This window comes from Alligator sinensis, unplaced genomic scaffold, assembly GCF_000455745.1.
Source record: "Alligator sinensis unplaced genomic scaffold, ASM45574v1 scaffold628_1, whole genome shotgun sequence".
Lineage (NCBI taxonomy): Eukaryota > Metazoa > Chordata > Crocodylia > Alligatoridae > Alligator > Alligator sinensis.
Window position 1 is genome coordinate 3,928,995 of NW_005841873.1, and position 19,621 is coordinate 3,948,615.

At 46.0% G+C, this 19,621-nt stretch overlaps 1 long non-coding RNA gene across 1 annotated transcript in view; it reads left to right on the top strand.

The window, feature by feature from the left end:
* The first annotated feature begins 691 nt into the window (after window positions 1–691).
* LOC112548869 overlaps window positions 692–19,621 on the top strand; it is a 24,458-nt gene continuing 5,528 nt past the window's right edge. Inside the window, exon 1 of the long non-coding RNA XR_003092398.1 lies at window positions 692–813. This is a non-coding gene — a long non-coding RNA (uncharacterized LOC112548869). The remainder of the gene's footprint in view (window positions 814–19,621) is intronic.

Here is a 19,621-nt window from a genome sequence, read left to right on the forward strand (position 1 = left end):
GTCATGCGTTTAAGGAAGAGGTGGAGAATGAAAGGCAGCATCATACCCCAGTGGAGAGGCCCTGGGGGGAGTCAGAAGACTAGCTCTGGTGGTACTTCTATCACTTAACTGCACTGTGAGACTGAGCAAGTTGTTTCTCTTGTGTGCGTTTTTTTTCACCTTTAATCCTTTGTATCATCTAGTTGGACTGTAACTTAAAATAAAGGCCTTATAGTGTGTGTGTGCAATCTCATGCATTGGGGCCCGTAGTTGCTACCACGATCAAACCCGTGTATGAATGAGCAATCTGTACAGGTTTGGTTCTGGGAGTCGCTGACAACTTATTCTGAACTCGCTGGGCTGCGTCCCTTCAAAATGAAATTTGAGGAGTGAAAGGGAAACCGTAATGTTCGGTCTGTACGTACACCTTCTGGAATAAGGTTGTGGGATCAGGTCCTGAATCTAGGAATAGCCATTGCAAAGATCCGCAGATTGGATTTCAAACGTTAAGTGTCAGAATTTATTGCAGCCACAAAATCCAAGCATGTGTTTAAGATTGAAGCCATGCGATGGGTTAGGCTGCATAGTTACTTATGCAAGTATGCCCCTGAGAAATGCAAGTCACTGGCTGTGCTGTCAACTGAACTCAACACAAGAAGGGATACAAATTGCTCTCTCTGCTGGTGTCTATGAAGGTGTCTTTTGTTTAGTTGTGGGAATGGTCCAAGGAACAGATCCTGCACTGCAGCACCTTGGGCTCAGTGAGGAGGAGGAAGAACAAAGCTGCGAAGCTGATGCTGATAGTGCGCATCCCAGTGCTCGCCATCCATGCAAGTACGTACTGTAGTCTTATCTGGTTCCCAGTGCAAAGGACCTTTCCTTTCCACTCCCCACTCAAATGAGATAAGTAGCTAGATATCTATCAACAGGCTTTCAACAGCTGCCCGGCTGTATTGAGCACGAATACATGCTTGGCTTGGAGAGAGCTGTGCAGGAGGTATGATCTTTGCACAGTATTTTCCATGCTGAAATGAGCAGCTTGTTTTTCTTGAAACATTTCAGGTTCCTGGGCAGAACGGCTTGGGTGCGGGTTTCTTCTAAATCAGCAGGGTTTGACATGAGCTGCCTATAATTAAAATCGTATGACTGCATCACCTGAACAGTCCTAGAGAGTGTGCGGTAAGAAAACAAGCTGCGATAACATCCTCTTTCAATTTCCTCTATAACTTTTGGTACAGCACATGCATTTTCTTCTGCCTCCTGAACAAGAGACTGAGCATCTCTGAAGTTAATAAAATGACATGGGGTTGCTTATATTAAAAGAGCTAAACAGTTGCTGAGCCTATTCTAGTCTATTAAACACTGCTTTATTATTCGCATTTCCCTGACCCAATTCACGTCTTCAGCAGCTAAGGAAGCCTGTTCTCTCTGCTCTCTCATATACATGTGGCAAATTAAAATCAACAGAAGAAATACAAAGTGAAGAGGGACACTTTTGTCTCTCGCCGGGGCAGGGACGAATCGGAGATGGAGAAAATAGCCTCTCTCCCTTTGTCTCTGAAACATCATTTGATGAGACTGCTGCTTGGAAAACAGTGGCGTCAGGAATCACGCATGGGATACTGCGCTACACACACTGCAGTTTAAATGAATGGTAGTTACAGAGTATGGGGAAAGACCTAATCTCCTCCTCTCTAGAATGAGGCCTATAAGACCATCCTGCACCTGGTCCTATAGTGCTGGTTACTTGTGAAATTATATATATTTAAAAAAAAGCCTTTTTCCAAAGACCTTTGTCTATGCAGATGAAGAGCACATGGGTCCTACTAGGGAAGAGATGAAGTGACTTGCCCAAGGCCGTGCAGTCCGTCAGAGCTGGAGGGTTTTGCGAAGCAGCACCAGCCTGGGACTTAGGCGGCATAGACTGTCTGTCACCCTGCCGCTTGCTTACTAGCAGTAATGAGGTGAAATAAAGAATGGGAGATTGAAGAGCGAGTCACAGAAGCCTGCGAATGAGCTCAGCTCCCATGAGATCTCATTGATGTTCAAAAACAAACCTGCATTGGCTGGAAAATAAGCCAGAAGTGCTACCGAGTCCCTTTTGGCTCTAATTTGAATGATTCTGCCAAGTGCCCGGGTTAATACCAGCTCTGTGAATCACCAGGGGCAGGAGGTTTGCTGTTCAGATTGATACAGCAGGTGGAAGGGTACTATAATAAATGCATCAGGAAGAGAGTTTTAAAAAGCTGCTTTTTTACAGTGTGAATAACTTTCTGGGCCTCAGTGGTACTAAGTATGGTGCAATTCCTGACTGCGCTTGCGCTTTACTTGGGTGACAGTCTGAGTACACGTATAGCAAAAGTCTCATGTGCAGAAAATGCACACTGTTGCTAAATCCTATTCAAATGTTTCTTTTCCCCCACTCCCATCATTGAGGAAAATTGAAATCTGGAAGCAGAAGTGGAGAAAAATAAATCCATCTTAATCTTCCCCACTTTTTTTCCCCAGCAAACTATAGACCTTGCTGAAATAGTTCAAGCTTTGATGAAAGCCCCTATTTAAAAAGGGGAGGAGAAGGCGTATGAAAACGTCTCGCCATTATTTTTCAGCAATTGCAAGAGACGCAGCTCCCAGAAACAGGATTTTTAAAGAATTTTCTTACCGGGAACATTGTCTTTACACCTGCTTGACATATCCTGTATTGCCATTAAAGACCTTTACATTCATGTAAGGGAACATGAATAAGGCTTTGCCTGTGCTCATGTTGCTTTAAAGTGCATATGTATTAGGGCTGTGTGAAGCTTTGGCCCCCGATTCGATTCGGCAGAGATTCGGCCTGTTTCGGTGGCCGAATCTCCGAATTGGAATCGACTCGGAGGACCCTTTAATCTCTCCAGATCGAATACGGCCTGCTTCGCACACCCCTAATATTTATGGGTGGGGAAAAGTTACTGCAGCATTTGTCTGGTTCCAGATAGACACATTTGCCGGGGCAAATAGACACATTTGCCCACCCAGCTCCTGGAATTTAAAATAGATTGGTTTATAGCGAGGAGAGCAATTTTACTATCTACCCGAGAAGTGACATCCACAATTAAATGGTCATTGTTGGCATCAGAAGCAAATGAAGATAGACAGGAAGTTGAAATGGCATTGAAAAAAGACCCACTCCATCTATTCTTGTGCATCTGTCTTTCAATAAAAATCAGTTTAACTACCTGTATGAACAAAAATGAAGCACCATTTCTTCAGGCCAGCAGTCTTTTGACATGTTTATCAAGTCTGAAATGTGGTGTTTTTTTTTATAAGAACTTTTATTTTAAAAAGAGCACCGTTTCAGTTGCTCATTCTCCTGACCGAGCTAGGGAAATAAGGATCCAATCCACTAAACTGCTCAAACTGCTGCTTTCTGGGAGACCATTGCACCTCTGTGGTCAAGATACTGTTTATTCTCCTGTAAATGTTTGTGACAGGAATAAAGAAGGTGTCAGCTTCCCCAGATCGTTTTCAAAAGTTGTCCCTGAAAATGAAAGAACCCAAAATTTCAGGCTTTAGCTAAGGAAAGCTGGAAAATCAAGACGGATAAAATGAAAATGCCTTTGGCAAGAATTTTATTGAACTGAAAATGTTCTTCCTGCCAAAAAAAGAACATTTGGCTTTCAGTTATCCAGATCTCAACAGCCTTTTTTGTGTTCCCTTTTTCACATGTGGACACACGTTGATTAGACTTCCTCTTGTTGCCGTGATGCCTACAAAAAAAGAAACCTAACAATTATGCAGTGGTCCCAGGCCACCGGTGTCCTAGGAAGCTGTTTCATTGTCTTTATTTCTTTTTTACTTCCCTGTCTGACTCTCTCTCTTTCTTTAGTGTTATACTTAGATTGTAAACTCTTTGTCCAGATGAGCGCAGCTGTGCATTATGTGGTGTCCCAGACCCATCTGCGGCGCCACATACCCCCACATTCAGGTGCTCCCCATGCTGCGAGGCAGCAGTGCAGGGGGATTTTTGACTCCAGGGTCCAAAACACCCTCACAGGGGAAAAAAACGAGGTGGTGCATGCAGGAGCAGTATACACCACCCAAAACTGGATCCTGGTCAGCCAGAGCCATGCTCCAGCTACCGGCCAAGCTCCAGTTACCAGCCAAGCTCCAAGTGGCAGGATCACCCCGGCTGCAGCTCCCCGAGCCCCTGGGACCCCAGGTAAGGTTGCTGGGTCCAGCACAGTTGCTGGCCCCAGACCCCTACCCCACCCAAGGTAATCTGTCATGTGCCGGAGCGCACGTGGCACAGGCAATCCCCGGGACAAGTAGCAGTGGCACAAGATGTGCCTGCGCTGTTTGTCTCCGGGGAAGCAAACATCCACGCTCACGTGGGCACGGCCTTTGGGTCTTCCCTTTTGTTGTCTCTTTGGCTGGATTTTAGGCTCTGTAGCAATACAAATAATATCCTTCATTCTGTTTGGGGAGCATGTAACACTGGGGTAGTTGATTAAATTTCCACCCGCTGTTTGCAGTTTAAAGTGCTCATTCAGGGACTCCACGGAAAACTTATTGAAAGGTGGAGGTGGAGTGGTACTTCACTTAGTTCCTCAAGAGAAAGAGAGTGTGAGGGTAAATTTGGCATTTACCAACCTCATTATGTTGGACTTTTTTTGGCTTTTGAAAACAAGAACCACACCTGATTTGATGGATCCTGTTTCTCCTTCACCAGACTCTCCCAAGCTTGGGTGGAGGTGAAGAGGATTCTGCATTTGGCCGATCTGCGTGTACTCTCTTGGTATGATCACGTAGTGATGTCATTCCACATCTGTATCCACACTTCAAAATGAGAAGTTGGGTGAACTTCTGGGGATGTGCCAAATGCCTTTGGCTCCCATTGAAGATCAGGTATTGCAATGAATACAAGCTTTTTTCTTTGAGGAAATGGTTGATTGTGGAGTCAAAGAAATTGCTAACTCCCTGTTGGTGGCTACCAAATTAAAACAAAGTTGTTAGAGAGTTAGATTACAAGTAGTCTCGTGGCTTATCAAGACTTTATTGCAAGCTTCTGCAACACTCATTTCTTGTTATCCATCATGGGGACTTCATCATCATGACTTTTTGCTTTCAGCTACTAGTTGTCGTCTTATCACCATGGAAGCTATTGTAGCTATGAAAAAAAAAATCAGTGACTGTTCAAGTTTCATAGTAGCTAGGGTCAGGAGGGACCTGACCAGATCATCTAGCCTGCCCCCCTGCCACAGGCAGGAATGAATGCTGGGTTCACAAGACCCCAGACAGGTGATCGTCCAACCTCTTAAATTTGCCCAAGGTAGGGGCGAGGACCACGTCCCTGGGAAGTTGGTTCCAGATTTTGGCCACCCTGACTGTAAAATATTGCCTTCTGATCTCTAACCTAAACCTATTCTCCATCAGCTTATGACCATTGTTCCTCGTCACCCCAGGTGGTGCTGGGGAGAAAAGGGCTCTGCCTATTTGCTGTTGATTTCCCCTGATGAGCTTGTAGGCAGCCACTAGGTCCCCCCTCAGCCTCCTCTTGCTGAGGCTGAACAGGTTCAGGTCCCTCAGTCTCTCCTCGTAGGGCCTGTCCTGCTGCCCTCTCACCAAGCGGGTGGCCCTCCTCTGAACCCTCTCCAGGCTGGCCACATCCTTCTTAAAGTGCGGTGCCCAGAACTGGATGCAGTACTCCAGTTGAGGCCGGACCAAAGTCGCATAGAGGGGGAGTATCACCTCTCTGGACCGGCTTGAGATGCACCTTTGGCTGCATGACAAGGTTTGGCTGGCCTTGCTGGCTGCGGTCTGGCATTGGCGGCTCATGTTCATCTTGGAGTCAATAATGACTCCAAGATCCCTTTCCGCCTCTGTACTTTTAAGAAGACGACTGACTGGAAGTTAGGCTGTAACCCAACAAGCAATCTACCTGTCGAGGTGTGCAAGTAAAAGCTTTACAAAGGCTAACAGGATGTGAAAAGCAATAACGGGGGGTGATTTTGGCAGTTCTGGGAATGGGGTGTCCTGGAGACTCGTCCTAACTTTCCCATAGGCATGTCTTGGACATTCATTTTAACCTCCGTGCCTGTTTTCCCCCCTTGGGGCAATAAATACAGCAGTGATACTGTTCTAGAAGATGGGGTCATGTTGAGGACTATCCAGTTCCTTAATGTGGTCCATGGCATCTTGCGTTTCAGCGTAAGAAAACAAGTATAGAATGATCATTTGTCATCTTGCCAGATTCACAACTTATTCTTGTAAACTGTAAATCAGGAGCTTATGCAATTACCGTGTGTGCACTTTGACAGTGGGGCAAACTAAGTGAATGATCATCCTAGCTCATACCTGAAGTTCTTCTGGTAAATCAGAGTAGTCATAGTCAAGCATCCAGAGCTGAACATGGACATAATATTTGCACAATTGCCATGAGGTAGAGCAGAGATGCAGGGAATGCAATTAATGCACTAGCAAGTATCAATTTAGCACTTTCAAAAGGTATAGTCTCACAAATTAAGGATTAGGATGGACTGCCCAAATGATTTAAATCAGATTTATCATAGCAGTGTAACAGTCGAACGGTGACATTGGCTGTGTTTTCTGTGCTATGGGGAAAGGGGGGTGGTAGGATTTGGGAATATTTCTATGAACAGGATGCAGTGACGTGTGCCAAGAGAATAATGCCATTAAAATACAATGAGATAGTACCAGCTTTGACCAATGCATATGTAGTGCAAGGCTCCAGGTGTGTGCCTGTGTTTGTGCATAAAGCTGGCATCACACTGTCCCAGTCTCTCCTTGAGCTACTGTTTATCAGCCTAGTCCTAGAGCATCCTCCCTTCCCTGGGTGGGGTGAGGGCAGGTCTCCAACTCCTATTAGCTACAAGCCATCCCAAAAGCTTGAAACAGATGGGAATCACGTGCGAGGCATTTGTAGTCCTGGGTGGAGAAAGAGCAATAAGATGCCACAAGAAGACCTGAGGATGCGGTCAGAAGCTGGCGTTCAGGTGGCAGGTTGCATGACAGCTTGTCTAGTTCATAAGAAAACCAAGCGATCTCTCATCAGACCTGTTCTCCAGCCCTTCTCTATAACTTCTAGCTTTTGATATGTAGCAGGTTCAGGGTTATAGCTTGGCTCGCAAAGCCTTTACCCATGATACAGTCCTTTATTCCCAGGCCATGCCTGTCCCACAGGCCTCCTCTCACATCATCCAGTCTTCAAACACTAAAATAAGTCCACAAAGTGCTAACTCATAGTCCTCTTCAGCCCCTGAGAAGGTGCCTTCAACTTACTGCTGCTCCTGCCACACTGCAGTCTTTCCTGTCTGACTGGCTGTGATGGTGCTCTCTCACAGCCCCTGGCTCTGTCCCCAGACCCCAAAAGTACCTAATCTGGTATTGTAGCCACTGGCCAGACCACCACCTCTCACCTTCTGTCTGCCTGACTCCCAGACTTCCCCTCCTTTTAACTTCCCCTCCTTTTAACTTCCTCTGATTATCTCCCTCAGCTGGCCCAGTCCTCCTGAACTGCTTGCACTTAGTGTTACTGCCTGCAGCTGGGCTGTAGTCTGTGGCTTCAGCAGCTTGCTATATGGTGCTTTTGGGGATGTACGTAGTAACTATGTACAGGAGCAGCGTTGCAGCTGTAATGGCAAATCCTTGCTCTGCCTTGTATTGCTCTCAATCGGCCCCTGGCAAGGCCGGTTGGTGAGTACAGGGAACAATTTATTCTTCTGCACATCTTATACCTACATTGCCTCGTACAAGTCCGTACTGCAAACAAATACCCCCAAAAGATAGTAAAAAGAGGCTTGCTGTGTGTGTCTTTCACCCAAAGGGAACCCTTTTTTTTTTTTTTTGGCCATGGACTCCAGTGGTAGCCAAACCGAGTATATGTTATGAAGACCATTGGGGAAAGCGTAGCCTCATGAATTTTTTTTCCTAACTATTTAAGTTGGTCTAATAAAAGATATCAGATTCACACAAAGAAACTAGTCTGCCTATGTCCTTAGACTGACACGGCTACAGCCTGCACCCCTGTAGCCTCATCAAATGAACTTCCTCTGATCATGCCCCAGTTGTGTTTGCTTTCTCTGTAACTTTGGGGACTTCAGCACAAATGGCATAAGTCCCCTTCAGGCATCGGTCTTGTGCTGACGTTCTGAGAGGGGTGAATTTTCCCTTTTGCAGATCAGACTACGTCCTTGTCTGTCCCCATGGTCCGTACCTACCTTGTCCATACCCCGCAAAACCTCCGGCGGCAGAGCAGCAGCCTTTCTTAAATTGGGAATTCAATGCATTTGTGCTCCTTGAAAATGACCTGTTTGTACCGCAGCGGTTGTGTCACTTCAATACACTCTTCCGTGTTTGGAGGGACAGTGACACGGCCTTTTATCTTGCTTTTAACGTCCTCTGCTGAGCAGGCTGTTGGGGAGAGGCTATTATTGCATTCAGCGCTCCTCTTACCTGTGCAATAGCTGGTTTGGATGCGCTTGGATTAAATTCCAAGGGCCTGCCGATGTCAGGTTTAAAAAACAATAATTGTGTTGGGATTGATAATGTTGTCTGTCAGCTCTTGGAGAGCTCTCAGCCAAGACAGTAAATTGCCTGTATTTTGGATGCCTCAGGCTTTCCAGAACTTGCCATGCAGCAACTTTCTTATGCTTTTTTACTTGTGGCAGAAATTACCTTTGACCCAACATCTGCAAACGTCCCAGATCTATTCAGTGTGCAATGAGCTACTTGAGGGACTGATTAAAACACCGAGGTGAGCAAAACATGCCAAATGTGGAGTGGATAATGTATCGTGAAAGGGGAAGAGCTGCTTCTCCAGGGAGTCCCTTGAAGAAACAGTGTTTTAACATTTCATGCCTCTCATTGTCTCCTTTCAATGACAACACGAGGACATTGCTTCCCCTTTTTATGGCTGTGTTTAGATTACAGACTTGCATCAATTAAGCTTAATTTGATGCAAGATAACACAGACAGTGCATTCGCTCGCTCAGCCACACTAACTTCTGGGCACGCATCCCAGAGTTCCCAGGGCTGCTATAAGCTGCAGCACAGGGCAGATGAATTTGCAAGGTGTTCTGGGAGATTTTGTCTGTCGACATGGGAACCGTGGGAAGAAAAGCAAACTGCTCAAGTCCTCCCTCCAGTCCATACCTGTAATAAATCCCATGGTTCCTTAGGGCCTGTCATCTAATACCTATAATATATAAAGCATTGTTGTTTGCATGGCTTAAATTGTTCACTGAACAGTCAGGTACTTCTGCCTCTGGGGTAGTTTCTTACAGAGTTGATGGGATTTAGCCACAAGCTGCTGAAAGCCCTGGTCAGGCATTCTGGCTTATGAGTTAGGGTGTATTTTTTAAATTGGAGTTCAGCTTTTCCTTCCATTGTTTCCATCTTAAGCCTTAGCTGGGGTGGCATAATTCTGAAATTTGGCACTCGACTGGGAAATCTAACTCCAATCTCCCCAGATGACTGCTTAGCCACCAGCAAATCTTACTATACCAACAGGCATTCTCTTTTTTGTTCTCTATCAAACTGATTTTTCAGCTCTGCTCTGTATCAGTCAATGCGTCCGCATTTCTTGGCTTGTCACCTGGATTGCCCCGTGCTTTGTGTTAAGGTGTGAGAAGCGTGAAGCAAAGCTGAGTGCCCCAGTCACCCTAAGGGACGTACACAAGGCAAAACTCATGAAGCTAAGAGACATGAAATTGCATGCATTAATATATTAAAAGTCATCTGGGCTTTGTATGTGTGGTTTCAGGCTGTGGGTGTCTAGAGGCACTGATGCATTAAGTCGGAAAGCCATTTTCTTGAATAATATCAGAAATGTACTTTGCAAAAATTAAAATAAAGGTTACAGAACTGTTTGGCTTTGGCGGTGGACAAGGGATATTTCTTCCTAGACCTTTCTTCAATCAAAAGTACAGTATGTGAATACCCATGCTTACAATTCAAAGAGGTCCATACCTCCGTTCGAAATTTTTTAGGGGGTCTACAAATGGAAAAAGGTTGCAAACCACTGTTATGGGGTATAAATATTCACAATGGGGGAGCGGTGGGGAGGGTCTAGCCTGTTCAAGTATGCAGTTTCTGCCTGCCATATGTGAACCAAAACGTTTGTGACCCCTGAATGTATTACAGATCAAAATAAGAGTATCATCACTCACAAATGATGGGCCTACTTTTGCCACTATGTTTCAAATGCATCTTTAACTTTGGGAAAGGCAGTGTCAAGCCTAAAAATACAAGGGTTTTATCTGCCTTCAGTTTGGATGGACTGTCCTGAGTTCATTTAATACCAGTAGGATCAGGCAGGAATCCTGCAATAAGCACATCCACGTGCATGCAGCTCTTCACTTTGATTATCCCTTTGCAACTGGGCAGGCCTATCCCTACTGTTTTTAATGGAAATGTGGGCTCTGGAACATGCTTCCCTCCATGTCCTTGTGTATGCAGCTGTGTAATTGCCCTCGTGGTACTGGCAGCTCGGGTCTGTGCGCTCTCTGTCCTACATAGCACTTTTTTCTTTACACTCCAGACATACAACACTCAGCAGCTGGGGTGTGAAGAATTTCAAGTACTTGAAACCAATCCCAAAGAGCAAAGCTGCCCCTGACACGTGGGGGTACTTTTCAGGTTTCTGGTACAATTTCAGATGCCCCATGGCTGGCTTTTTTTTTCTGTCCCATTCCTTTGCTAGCTGCTTATGGTAGCCATGTGGTGCTGAGCTCTATGATTATCAGAGGGTGCACTTCCCAGCTGACGAGCACGAGTGATTTTTGTGCTATTAGATGCCTGGTGTCCCTAGCTCTGGCCAGTGGCCATCTGTGCAGTGCTGTTTATGTCTTTCATAGATGTACAATACTAGGTGGTCAGGCTCTAAGTAGCTGGAGAAGAGCAGGGTGTTGTGCAGGGAGCAGAGGATTTGGGCTAGATCCATTTCAGCTGGGAGGATGATTCCTGTTGACACTGCATTTATGACCCAGATACCTTATTCCAGGCGGACCCAAACCCTCAGACTGACCCCAACCTTTCCATTCGATAACAGGCAATTTTACTGATACACACTGACAGCAGATAAAAATAATGCAAACAATCCTATATCTACCAGTCCTAGAGCTGTCACAGAGTCAAGGTACATCTGGCCAGGATGTGAACTTCACCCTGAGGTTCTCTCTTGGATGTCAGATGTCAGCAGCCTGGAGGTCTGAGGCTGAGGCCTACCCATCGCACTGGGGTGGGTGGGGTGAGATGGGCTGGCGGTATGCCCTCTGTCCATGGTGGTCTCTGAAATCCCTCCTTTTGTATCTTTTTCCCTCTGTGATAACTCTTCATTTCCAGTCATCATTGATTGGTCTCTCTGTGGTCATCGTACTGTCTATGTTGTGTCCTGCCAGCATATTCCTTTGTTTTACAAACCCATTACATGCACGCATCCTAAGTTGGGCTTTACTGGTCTTCTCCTAATTTGGTCTGTTCCCCAAAACCGAAAATCCCAAGGGCTCTACAGCTGGGCACTGTGACCTAATGCCACCTTATCTCATGTTATGGAACAGTGTGGTACATGTCTTTAATTTCCCAGCCTGTGTGTCTGCTTGCTGCTTGCCTGTCAGACACAGTAGGCCTTGAGGAAACTTGCAGAAACAGGCTTTTAGAAATCAATTAACCCTTGCTATTGCCCTGGACCATTGTTCTAATACATAGCTACTTTACCTACAAGCCAATTCCCAAAGGCAAACCTCTAAATACGTTTTCTAGCCATCAATTCCCTGCCGCAGCAGGGAAACACTTTAAAGAGCGTATGGAACCAATTTTAACAGGGTGGGGGGACAAGGCATTTTGAAAGCTTGTTCCCAATCTGTTCCTAGAGGGGCGAGTGCAGCCCCTGAACTTATGTGGAGATTTTTGAATGATTCACTGTGTTTTGTTCTAGCCACTGGGATTCAGTTCTAAGCTATTTTGTTTGGAGAGAGAGACCAGGAGCTTATAATACCGTCCTCTGTATGGGTTGGAGTGTTAGCACAATCAGAGCAGCATTTGCTCTTGGTTACGTGGTCGGAGTTTATCATTAATCCTTAGTTTCATATTGTACTTCCAAAAAAGTACTTTACAGCATGCCCTACCAGGTAAGCTTCTAATATTACCCCCATTTTACTGAGGAGGACCTGAGGTACAGGTTTAAAAAACCCACCAAAATGACTGAAAACATCTCAGGAGTTCAGTCGCAGTTAGGATTTGAACTTGGGACTCCCTGACCTTTGGTCAGCAATGCCTTCTACTCAGCATCATCTGTCTGAGTTTTATCATGACCGAACAGAAGTCTCTGACTGAGGTCAGGGTTCTGTTTTAAAGGGCTTTGTTTAAACAGATAATAGAAACTTCTGGTAGGGCCTTCGTCTAAGTAGGGGAAGGAAGTGTTATATTTGTCTTATGTATGAAAGATGAATTGGCTTGTTCGAGATCATACAAAAAGTCTTCTGCAGAGCTTGCAATTAATATCCTGGATCCTAGTCCAGTGCTTTAGCTGCAAGGTCACCCTATCTTTCAAAGGAGAAAGCTTTATGGTTCACATTCATGTCTTCTGCCATCAGGAGGCTTCTTTGCAAATCTCATTGCTTCCTCCCTTCTCTGGATTCCAGCTTTCGAGGGGAAGTTGGATTATTGAGAGTAGAGGCATAGTGAACTGCTTTGCAGTCTCTGCTTTTTTATCTTTGAGGGGCTGAGGGACTCCTAGAGCTGGGGTATTTTTGGACCCTTCTTCATTTTCATAATGACTAGCTGACCTAAGGTAAGGTCCCACGAGGGACTGTCACTGAATGCACAGGGCAAACAATAGGTTTGATTTGTGAGGCTGTATGTGTAAGTAAAGCTCAGGCTGCCTTTTTTGTTTCTGATGCTGTTCAAATATTGACTGTGCTCAAGAGCTGCTAAAATAACATTCGCAGTTTCTGCAATCACTTCAGCCCATGGAAGCGCCTGAACGAAGAGAATAAATATTGCGCTGAAGTGCCGTTTTAACTGTACTTCAAACGAAGCGTTCTTTATTGCCCTGCACTCAGGTCCAAGTGGGTCTCAATCAGTGGTTCTCAGCCTTTTTAGACTGCAGGGCTCTTCTTAACTTTGGGGGGGATTTTTTTGGCACTCCTTTAAAAATGAATTTTTTTCTTATGGCGCTTGCCTTCTCGCCTCCTGTGACACCTTAAAGGATTTCACAGGGTGGCAGGGCACCTCTGAGAGCATGGCAGGGGGTGCACGGCGCTCAACACGGGCAGGAGCTGCTCAGATTGGGGAGCTTGGGAGTCGTCAGAGCCCTGAAGGAGGCAGCTGTCCCCGCAGGAGGTAGAAGGGGTCATGATGGTGGCTGGTGCCACATGAAGGCAGCAGGGGTAGATCCCTGCCATGCTCTGCCCCTGATCCGTACCTAAAGGGACCAGCATGGCCCCGGCCACTGAAACTGCTCCTCCAAGGACTCAAGTGCTGGTGCCAGGAGCCACCGAGGCAGGTGTAGGGAGCCTGGTGTGTGGAAGACCCAGCACTTAACTCCTCTCACAGGGACCAGACACTGCGGCAGCCTTCGAAGGAGCTCATGGCACCCTGGGCTAAATGATACGAGGAGACCAGGAATAGGTGGTGAGGGAAAAAACTCTGAGTGTCCGAGGTGCTTGTTAGGGCAGGATTTTCTTCTCTGGAAAGGATGTGTGTAATTATAAGTGGTGTGGCACAGACCGTCGTTATCAGTAGGAGAGGTTGCAGGAAGAGTGAATTCGACTCTAGGATGATATGGGTCATCAAGCTGACCTTTAATCACAACTGTCCACTGCAATGTGATGTAGACAGAGCAGAGCTCTGGGGAGGGATGCACTTGGCCCCTGTCTAAATGTGCTCCTGGAGGTGATGGGGATAGGAGGGTGACAGGAGCCCTTGGCTCTTTGCAATAGACCCTATTTCCCAAGGATAATGTGAGGCTCTACAACTAATTCATATTGCATGGCTCTGGCAAAAGATACTTCACATGGCCATTGCATAGGCGATGTCTGGATGTGTTCCCCCCAGCCAGGGTTCTTTAAACCTAAGCAAAATATGACTACATGGAAGCATAGCCATCCTGGCCTGCTGCTGCATATCTGGAGTGCGTTTGGTGAGATCGGTACCAACTCATGCAAGCATTGTCTCCTTGGCTCCTATTAGCCCATGAAATGAGGCCCAAAGAAGATGTGCCAGTCATGAGGTCTTTCTTCCCAATGATGAGGCATGAACCAGAAAGAAACCAGCTGGGATTTCATATTCCCGAGTCAATCTGCAGGCGTGTAAGTGAGAAGCGAGATTTTCAAAAGTGCCAAGGTGACTTGGGAGCTCCAATTCCATTGGCTTTCGATGCTCCCAAGTCAGCTAGGCCCACCTGAAGATGCCTTTCTCAGGAAACGCTTCTCTGCGAGCTGAGCAAATGTGCTACTGAGCCACGGAGACCCAGCCCCAGGCTGCCTTTTATCATCACTTTTCAGGACCTATAACTGCTCCTCAACACCAGGCAGTTCTACTGCTCCCAAGCCTCTCTAAAGACAGCACTCTTTCCCTCGGTATAAAGAGCAGCAGGTGAGCTGGCACCAACTTGAACAATGGCGACTAGGGAGATAAAGAACGATCAGGAAGATGAATTGCAGCATGACTCTTCCATCATTGAAATAGTGCTTGTAGCAACCCTCTAAGAAGTTATTGTTTCCATTCTAAACCCTGGTTTGGGGGCTGTAATCTTGCAGCTGTTTGCTGTTCCATCTGGCTGAAATTTAGCATAAATGTTCAGCTCCAAGATAAATGAAATTTTGATGGGAAAAAAAACCCCCACAACGTTATTTAGATAGAGAAGAGAAAATATCATGGACCCAGCTTCAAAGTTTTTGATCAGCTAAAGCAACTTTCATGTCAAATGAAGCTCTGTATGGATTAGTGACAAGAGCAATAGTAAAATCTAGCTGTGATATAGTATTTGCCAACAGTGGATTTTAATGGGGTTGGAGTAGATGGTCCTTGTGGTCTTTTCCAACGTGATCCATTCCAAGTGCTTTAACACAGAGGGAAGTATCCGTATCCCCATTGAGTAGGTAGAAAAATATAACATGACTTGCCCAAGAGCCTCTAGCAGAACGGTGGCAGAATCAGAAATAATCCTCCCAGTCTACCCCAGCCTAGCACGCCATTCATCAGGCCGCCTGATGCCATAATCTCTTTTTCATGGATGTTGTACACCTCCCACAATCTCTTGGACCACCTGCTTGATAGCAACAGGCCCTGAACTGAGACTTGATGCATATGAGTTTTTAGGATCACCAGTTATATTCTTGCTTTGGTTATTTTGGGGGCAAAAGCACTCCCGGGTTCACCCCATGTAAACGAGTGATGCATCTGTAATGAAACCCAGAGTGGCATCTGTGCCAGGATATGACGTGTCCCAAGGATGGGAGCACGACTATAGGTGCCAGCTTTGTCACAGTGTGACCTTCATCATGTCACTTAGCCCTCTCCTGCCCTCTGCCTTACTTTACTCCTATCAATAGGGATAGTACTTACTAACTTCTGCTGCAAAACAGGATTGATACTTGGAGATCTATGGATGAAGGGCACTGTACAGTGCAACGTGCCACAATCCCACTCACTTTCTTACATACACGGCAGCTGGTTTCTGGTTTGCATGTGATAGTGTTGTTAAGCTCCTGTGTGAACAGATGTGCAGAGGGAAGGTGGGGATTTGACCCCATCCCAGAGCCTTCCCATTACTGGGGAGACAGCAGTGCAGTAACACCCAGCTCCTGAGCTGGGCTTGCTACTTCTCTCATGTCACCAACTCAGGAGAGATTAAAAAATGCCTTGCCACCTCGCTGCGAAGCCCTGATTTGTTATATTTTTTCAATTTATATTTTGTTTCCTGACTATATGCAGTTTCCTTGCCCCCACTACCCTTTTAAACACGTGACTAAAGGATAAAGCCTTATCAGTAAAGAAAGATTTTCTCTCTCATCTGAACTCAGATCATGTGGCAAATAATGCGGCTCAGCGGAGGGAGAGAGTTGGAATCATTTGTGTCCTACGTACAAACTGATAATAAAAATGCAGCTCCTAGGTATCCCACCCCACCCCACCCCACCCCAAACTGCAGCTATGTTTCTGTAAATAGATAAGTGGAAGATAAATTCAATTACAGCATGATTGCTCCTAGGATGAATAACCTTTAAAACAGTTCTGATCTCTAATGCATTTGCAGATAACGTACTGTCTGGTCCATAGCCCAGTTGGGACTATGGGAAGGTAGCAGGTCTGCTGTGGGAATACCAAATGCTTGCCACTGTTTGCATCTCCATATAGTCTAATGACACTCATTTGCTAACAGGACAGTGTCAACTCTTTTTTTTTTTTTAAGAGCACTTTGAGTGAGTTCTCATGGTGGGAAAAGGTACTTGGTCAACAGCTTTTAAAATTGCCGTGCACTCTTTATCTGTGAAGGGGCAGCAGCAGTGCACATGTCTACTATGCTGCCTCCCTCTTGTGAATGTACAGCTGTAGAACTGAAAGCACAGGAAAGTTTTCCCGATGGATTAGCACAGATAATTGCCATTTGGCATTCCTAGGTGTCGTGGTTGTCGCCACGCCTGCCCAGAACTAAACTGAGATGGCTGAAGTATTTTGCTCAAATCCTTTTGCCTTGGGCTGTGATCTAGAGCAGAAGTCTTTTGTAGCCATTCTCTGAGCCATCCTCTTCTGAAATCGGTTCTCCTCCGTTTTACAGATGTTTATACCGTGTTTAGGTCAGATTTTCATGGCACGTTTGTCACACGAGCACCAATGCAATGCAATTTTAAGGCAATGGTTCATCTCTCCGAGGCTGGGATAGCAAGGGCGTTGTTTGAGTTTGAACTGTGATGACGATGTGCCATGTCTACACTTGCTGTACTCTGAGCTGTGTTATTGTTCCCTTTCCTGGGTGCCAGGATTTCTGTAAATTAAACTTTAGAGTCCTAGTTGGTGCTTTCAGGTAAGATTAAACGCTGAAATGCCGACAAAGAGCTGCACAATGGTTTCAACAAAAGATGGGGGAAGCTAGGGGGTGATTGCGTGGCCTGGAGGAACTGCAAGGACACGCTACCTGTCAGGTTGTGCTTAATTAAAAGTGAGATTTTTGTCTACTGCAAAGACCTTGGCCTTTTTACTTTGTCTTAAAGCCCAGTTGGGTGAAACGTCTCATGTCAAGAGAAATGCATGTCTGTTGGCTAAAACAATTCACAAATTTGCATGAAAAGGTTTGGCCTCGGACAAGCTCAGGGGGAAATTTGGAACATTTTATTTTGCCAATTTTGAAATGTCTTTTTTTTTTTTTTGAAACAACTTTTTTTTTTTTAAAAGGTGTGCCCAGTTTTTGAGACAAGTAGCCTCATCCTCCCTGTCTCTCCCGCCAATCCCCAATCTGAAATGCTGAAATGAAATGTTTGGTTTTGTCTTGAACAGACCGTGGCGATCGTGGAAGCACCTTTGTGTGTTTGGTTTCAGGGCTGGGGTGGGAGGGAACAAACGGATCATTTTGTGCGATCCTAAACTAATTTTTCCTCTCCACTTTCTAGTTTTAAGGAAAACCATCTCCTAGCTCGCTCTCTCTAGCAGCTGCTTTCTCTTCTGATTTTGAAGGCCAGCAGAAGGCAGAAAATCCAGCCAGCTACAAAGAGCCAGTAGTTACAGACTGTCTTTGCAAGCAGTTTTGATGTTACAGCAAACCTCTTGAGCCAGAACGACTTCCCTGTTGAAAACCCAATTGGAGGGTCAAAAACTCAAGCTCTTGGCTGTCTCTGTTGCTCTGTCTTGGGTACCAAAGGTTGCCATGAGAGTCAATTGGAGCAAGTGGGCTCTCAGCTGGACGTTTGCTGTGGACATACCTTCCACTCCTGAAGGAATTGGCACTGCCCAAGGCCTGATCCTAGGAAACTGCTTCATCCGTGGCGCTGAGCACTTTCCACTCCTAGTGAATTTAATGGAATTTGCTTGTAGTATCTGTGCCATCACTTAGCATTGCATGTCTATTGGGATGGGTTGGCAGAAGGGTTCTCCTCGATCTCATGCAACTCATGCACCAGGCAGAGGTACGAGTCTGTTCACGTTCTTGTGGTGCAGCAATTCCTTTTTCCTGAGAGCGTGCGCGCAAGCCACAGGGTCTTGGTCCCAGAAAACATCGAGTCCCACTGAGTTCAAAGGGATATGAAGAGTCTCGACACCTCCCAGAGCCAGACCTTTGTGAAGAAGTTCCCCAGCACCGCCCCATATAGATGAAAACAGGCTAGGAAAGAACTCGAGTCCTGTCTTGCAGGCTTAGGGCCTCGATGCCCCATGCAACACGAATAGCTTTGAGTGAGCAGGACCCCCTAGTGATGCCCAGGCAATGGGTGGTAAGCTTGTGCAATTGAAACACTTGCCTGATTCACCCTTAGCTTTTACAATGGTGTTTCCTTTTACAAAAGAGCGAATTAGAGATGCAGAAAATATATCCTGTCTGCTACATCATTTCTGTGATCGCGTTGGCTTTTCCCTTCCACCCTCAGGCTGGCTTTTTTTTTTTATTTTGTCTGCACAAGCCATTCAGACAACCAGAGAAAAAGCACAAATGCAGGCAGACACAAACGCATATGCTCACATACTTGTCTCTCCCATGAAAGCTTCACAGTTTGGGATGAGAAGCAGGCTGACACTTCCTCTGTGCAGGAGCTAACAGCCCCTCAAGGCTATGTTGTATTGAAGAGGTTTAGAGTGGAGTTTTTGAAAGCCTTCAAGATTGACCTAACTCTGCTCCCATTAACTTCAATGGGTTAGGTCAGCACTGCACGCTTCTGAAAATCCTACCCTTAAGACACTAACATTTTCTACAGTGGTCACTAGGTTTTGCTTCTCGGGCACCCAGCTCCCAATAGCTGTTGATGGATCTCCAGAGACATTGTGCTGGGCTGCTTTGTGCCTTCAACACTAATTACAATCTGAGCGAATTGCTCGACATCTCTCTAGGAAGGGTTAGGCATGCCAAGGCAGACACCCCAAAAGCAGTCATTCAGACTGAGAAGGTGCTTTAGAAAACGTGGATTTTTTTAGTGACTTCCGTCGCAGGTCCAGCCTGGTGTCTTTTCTCAGGTCTAAGGCAGGTATCGCATCGCTGCTCCTGTCTCGTGGCCCTGCTTAACCTTTGGCAAATGCACATGCAACTCCTGCTCGCTTGAGTCGAAGCCAAAGGCAGGTGCTAGTCTGAGAGTAGGGCGCCCCTTTCCTGATGGACACAGGTTTAGGTCCTTTTGTGTATGCGCTGTATGTCCTTTGCCAAAGATAGACTACCACGCAAGTCTGAGAGCTGCCGACTGAAGAGCCAGTTGCCTTTCTTAGGAGGGGAAAGGGCTCAGTACAGCTCAGACGTTAGGTGAATGAGGCCTTCTCGACCTGCAGCTTCTTTGCATGCCCGGTATGTTTTATCGCCATCCTTTTGGTCCCTGTTGAGGGCTGGATTCTGGCTTAAATGTGACAGGCAACCATGCAGAGGTGGGTCTCATCCACAGTACCAGAAAGGCAAGGCTTTAGAGGTGCTGTCATAAAGCTGGTTGCTAACAAGCACCGCAGCCCTTCC